Raw genomic sequence first — 6,162 nt, 5'->3', positions numbered from 1 at the left:
TCCTGCTTTATTGTCTGTCTTACTTTTAAAAGGCTTCAATTACACGAGGGCTGTGATGTGTGATGGTCTCCTCTCAGGACCTGCAGCGTGCAGTGCTGGCTCACATGTACTATACTGTACTATAAAGCTGGCTCACATGTACTATACTGTACAATAAAGCTGGCTCACATGTACTATACTGTACTATAAAGCTGGCTCACATGTACTATACTGTACAATAAAGCTGGCTCACATGTACTATACTGTACTATAAAGCTGGCTCACATGTACTATACTGTACTATAAAGCTGGCTCACATGTACTATACTGTACTATAAAGATGGCTCACGTACTATACTGTACTATAAAGCTGGCTCACATGTACTATACTGTACTATAAAGCTGGCTCACATGTACTATACTGTACTATAAAGCTGGCTCACATGTACTATACTGGACAATAAAGCTGGCTCACATGTACTATACTGTACTATAAAGCTGGCTCACATGTACTATACTGTACTATAAAGCTGGCTCACATGTACTATACTGTACTATAAAGCTGGCTCACATGTACTATACTGTACTATAAAGCTGGCTCACATGTACTATACTGTACTATAAAGCTGGCTCACATGTACTATACTGTACTATAAAGCCCTTTACTGTCTCTTAAAATTATATTTACTGTCCCTTCATATTGATGTCAAAGATATGCTGATGTCAATGACATTTAAATACATTTTAATTCAATTACATAAATCAGTGGTGCCCTTTACGTCAATCGCCAGCCGGGCATTAAAAAAATAGAGCTAAAAATGAGCGATCATTAATCTTCACTATGACACTTTTGTCACTTGATTGACATTCAATGTTAATACACATTTTTTTACACTGAAATTTCATACACTGAATATTTATCCACGGCACCCGAAGGTCTTGTGAGATGACGCCGGCTGCTGCCAGGTCATCCTTAAGAAAAAATGACCGACAGGAAGGCGAGAAACACTTTTTATTTCAACAGACTCACGCCCTACCCGCCGCACACTTCCTGTCTTCACAACAAAAGCGCCGCTTGGTCCTGCCTGCACTAACAAAATAAGAGTCTCGGAAAGCTAGCAAGGTAGGAAGCTTACTTCATGCACAGGCTTTTCTTCTGATGACAAACTTGGACCACTAAGTCTTTAAATAAAAAGTTCCTTTGTGATGCTAAAGTCCATTTTTAATTTCTTCTCAAACAAAGAATCCATTCTTATAATACAAAACCTTCACTGCTGTCCAGAACAATAAGTCTGGTGCACCACACCTGAGTGCAATCAGTGCGCACCTGGATGTCTTTGGCCTTTTCTCCACAGCACCACTCAGCCACTGAGGGGAAATGACTCCAGCAACATTTCTTGTAAAGTGCATGAAAAGAAGTATGGAAGCTGGACAAAGAAGATGGCAAGAAAACAAGCACTTTCAGGTGATATCGGACAGGAAGGAGGACTTTTTGTCTCTGTTTGAAAATGTGGAGGTTATCATCACGACCGTCTGATTCCAATCCATGCAAGTCATCACAATCAGGTAAAACACCAACTTATATTCTTCTATCTTTAACATGCTTGTATTGTCGTTAAAACACCTTCTAACATGTTAACAAAGAGGTGAAAAATAGGAATATATACACACGTACAATACCATGCTTGTCAGAGGATTGATCAAATCTGGCAGGGAAACCTGCAAAACAGGCTTGTGGGGATGATATAACCCAGGGGTCGGGAACCCAACATTTTGAAAGAGCCATACTGGACCAAAAATACACCCAAAAAAATCAGTCGGGAGCCACCAAAAATTCAAAGCCTTATAATGCAGGCAACACATGATGTAAGTGTCTATATTAGCTATGTTAGCTTACTGTTAAAGGCTGACGCAAATCTCTGTTGACAGAAATGTATTTTATTTGTTATTCTACACATTGTTGCAACATTGGAAAACAGTAGTAAAATGGAGGCTTCTCAGAGGGTGAGATAACTTGCAGTCATGGATTGACCAAATATGCCTGATTAGCACTCCAGCAAATCAATGAAATCAACAAAACTCTTGTGTATTCACACACAGGATATAACGTTTGGTGGAAAAAATGAGACAAAAAAGGAGTGGCGTGAAACTTTAAAAAACTTTTCTGCGGCAGCATCAGAGAACGTTACAAACTAGGATGAGTTCAAGGATCGCTGACATTGTAGGACAAAAGGGTGCTTTCCATACAGTGAAGCATGTGTAATATAAACAGTGGGATTTATAACAATCAGGAAGGTTGGTGTCATGTTTGTTCTCCTGCAGAAAATACATTGAAACAAAACATATTTTTTCTTCATCTTTTTCCATTTTCACACATCTCTGAAAGAGGTCCAGAGAGCCACTAGGAGGGCGCCCTAGAGCCACTAGGAGGGCGCCCTAGAGCCACTAGGAGGGCGCCCTAGAGCCACTAGGAGGGCGCCCTAGAGCCACTAGGAGGCGCTCTAGAGCCACTAGGAGGGCGCCCTAGAGCCACTAGGAGGGCGCCCTAGAGCCACTAGGAGGGCGCCCTAGAGCCACTAGGAGGGCGCCCTAGAGCCACTAGGAGGGCGCCCTAGAGCCACTAGGAGGGCGCCCTAGAGCCACTAGGAGGCGCCCTAGAGCCACTAGGAGGGCGCTCTAGAGCCACTAGGAGGGCGCCCTAGAGCCACTAGGAGGGCGCCCTAGAGCCACTAGGAGGGCCCTCTAGAGCCACTAGGAGGGCCCTCTAGGGCCACTAGGAGGGCCCTCTAGGGCCACTAGGAGGGCCCTCTAGGGCCACTAGGAGGGCGCACTAGAGCCACTAGGAGGGCGCACTAGGGCCACTAGGAGGGCGCTCTAGGGCCACTAGGAGGGCGCTCTAGGGCCACTAGGAGGGCGCTCTAGGGCCACTAGGAGGGCGCTCTAGGGCCACTAGGAGGGCGCCCTAGGGCCACTAGGAGGGCGCCCTAGAGCCACTAGGAGGGCGCTCTAGGGCCACTAGGAGGGCGCCCTAGAGCCACTAGGAGGGCGCCCTAGAGCCACTAGGAGGCGCCCTAGAGCCACTAGGAGGGCGCTCTAGAGCCACTAGGAGGGCGCCCTAGAGCCACTAGGAGGGCGCCCTAGAGCCACTAGGAGGGCCCTCTAGAGCCACTAGGAGGGCCCTCTAGGGCCACTAGGAGGGCCCTCTAGGGCCACTAGGAGGGCGCACTAGAGCCACTAGGAGGGCGCACTAGAGCCACTAGGAGGGCGCTCTAGGGCCACTAGGAGGGCGCTCTAGGGCCACTAGGAGGGCGCTCTAGGGCCACTAGGAGGGCGCTCTAGGGCCACTAGGAGGGCGCCCTAGGGCCACTAGGAGGGCGCCCTAGGGCCACTAGGAGGGCGCTCTAGGGCCACTAGGAGGGCGCCCTAGAGCCACTAGGAGGGCGCTCTAGGGCCACTAGGAGGGCGCTCTAGGGCCACTAGGAGGGCCCTCTAGGGCCACTAGGAGGGCCCTCTAGGGCCACTAGGAGGGCCCTCTAGGGCCACTAGGAGGGCCCTCTAGGGCCACTAGGAGGGCCCTCTAGGGCCACTAGGAGGGCGCCCTAGGGCCACTAGGAGGGCGCCCTAGAGCCACTAGGAGGGCCCTCTGGGGCCACTAGGAGGGCGCTCTGGGGCCACTAGGAGGGCCCTCTGGGGCCACTAGGAGGGCCCTCTGGGGCCACTAGGAGGGCGCTCTAGGGCCACTAGGAGGGCGCTCTAGGGCCACTAGGAGGGCCCTCTGGGGCCACCAGGAGGGCCCTCTGGGGCCACCAGGAGGGCGCTCTAGGGCCACTAGGAGGGCGCTCTAGGGCCACTAGGAGGGCGCTCTAGAGCCACGGGTTGCTGACCCCTGTGTTTTTTCCTGCCCTGATAGAAATGTAAACATTTGACACTGCAAGTGAATCACCCCAACATGCACACTGCTGCAAAAATGGCCATATATGAGTGTGTGATGTAAAAAAGATGACATGTGCTCATGGAACAGCTCACAAAAACAAAAGCGCCCCCGCAGTTAAAAAGTTTAAATCTGTGTGTGTAGTTTGTTCATGTAAGCCAGGGGTGTCCAAAGTGAGGCCCGATGGCCCTTGGCGGCCCGCAGCTAATTGTTTACCGGCCCGCCACACCCATCCATCCATTTTCTACCGCTTATTCCCATTTTGGGGTTGCGGAAGGCGGCGTACACCCTGGACAATTCGCCACCTCATCGCAGGGCCAACACAGATAGACAGACAACATTCACACACTAGGGACCATTTAGTGTTGCCAATCAACCTATCCCCAGGTGCATGTCTTTGGAGGTGGGAGGGGCCTATCCCCAGGTGCATGTCTTTGGAGGTGGGAGGGGCCTATCCCCAGGTGCATGTCTTTGGAGGTGGGAGGGGCCTATCCCCAGGTGCATGTCTTTGGAGGTGGGAGGGGCCTATCCCCAGGTACATGTCTTTGGAGGTGGGAGGGGCCTATCCCCAGGTGCATGTCTTTGGAGGTGGGAGGGGCCTATCCCCAGGTGCATGTCTTTGGAGGTGGGAGGGGCCTATCACCTGGTACATGCCTTTGGAGGTGGGAGGGGCCTATCCCCAGCTGCATGTCTTTGGAGGTGGGAGGGGCCTATCCCCAGGTGCATGTCTTTGGAGGTGGGAGGGGCCTATCCCCAGGTGCATGTCTTTGGTGGTGGGAGGGGCCTATCTCCAGGTGCATGTCTTTGGTGGTGGGAGGGGCCTATCCCCAGGTGCATGTCTTTGGAGGTGGGAGGGGCCTATCCCCAGGTGCATGTCTTTGGAGGTGGGAGGGGCCTATCCCCAGGTGCATGTCTTTGGAGGTGGGAGGGGCCTATCCCCAGGTGCATGTCTTTGGAAGTGGGAGGGGCCTATCCCCAGGTGCATGTCTTTGGAGGTGGGAGGGGCCTATCCCCAGGTGCATGTCTTTGGAGGTGGGAGGGGCCTATCCCCAGGTGCATGTCTTTGGAAGTGGGAGGAAGCCGTAGTACCCGGAGGGAACCCACGCATTCACGGGGAGAACATGCAAACTCCACACAGAAAGATCCCGAGCCTGGGATTGAACCCAGGACTGCAGGACCTTCGTATTGTGAGGCAGACGCACTAACCCCTCTGCCACCGTGAAGCCCTACATTAAAGTCATTATTATTTATTCAGCAAATTTTGTCTGGCCCACGGGATGAGTTTAAGTGTAAAAATGTACCTGAAATGTTTGAATGAAAGAAACTGTTGTTCCAAATGTGTCCACTAGATGTCGCAATAGCAATTTTGTGTAGATGATGCTACATATGTACAAAATAAAGCACATGTTAGTGACCCAGTCCAGGAAAATGATCAAACCACATGGATAACATTCTGTAATTTGGTTTTGGTATAAACTTTTTATCTTGATCGATGGACGATTAACAGCAATGAGTGGACTTCTGAACATTATCATGTGAAGTGAATTATATTTATATAGCGCTTTTCTCTAGTGACTCAAAGCGCTTTACATAGTGAAACCCAATATCTAAGTTACATTTAAAGCAGTGTGGGTGGCACTGTGAGCAGGTGGGTAAAGTGTCTTGCCCAAGGACACAACGGTAGTGACTAGGATGGCGAAAGCGGGAATCGAACCTGCAACCCTCAAGTTGCTGGCACGGCCACTCTACCAACCGAGCCATACCGCCCCTATACTGTCATTTTTTTTTTCAGAAAATATAAATAAGCACAAAAAGTATATTAACTATTAACCGCAACATAATTGTAAAAAAAAACAAAAAACCTAATAACCTAATGATTTGTACAATATCAGAATCTACTTGTTCTATTTTTAAACAAAGAAAACAACATGAAGTTGTCTTTATTTTTAAGTTATCCTGCCGTGATTTGACCAGTCTGGCCCACTTGGGCGTGTGGTAGAAATGTCGGGGATTTAACCCGGGCCTTCATCCTGTTCCTGACGCCAATTTTATGTGGGCGAAAAGTCTGAATCTTAAACAGGAAAAATAGAGTTTGTTAGAACAGTTTTAATTAGTCACAATCAGATAGTACAAAGTTGGATTGAATCAATATGTTCACACAGACAATGTCTTCAAAGACAAAAGATGGTGGACCCTCATGAAGATATTAATAAGAGCTCACACCAGGCTTGGTCTTCCCTTCTTTTTTATAG

Source organism: Nerophis ophidion, linkage group LG07 (genome assembly GCF_033978795.1).
Source record: "Nerophis ophidion isolate RoL-2023_Sa linkage group LG07, RoL_Noph_v1.0, whole genome shotgun sequence".
NCBI lineage: Eukaryota > Metazoa > Chordata > Actinopteri > Syngnathiformes > Syngnathidae > Nerophis > Nerophis ophidion.
The sequence above is the reverse complement of the archived record's forward strand: the minus strand, read 5'-3'. Positions refer to the sequence as shown.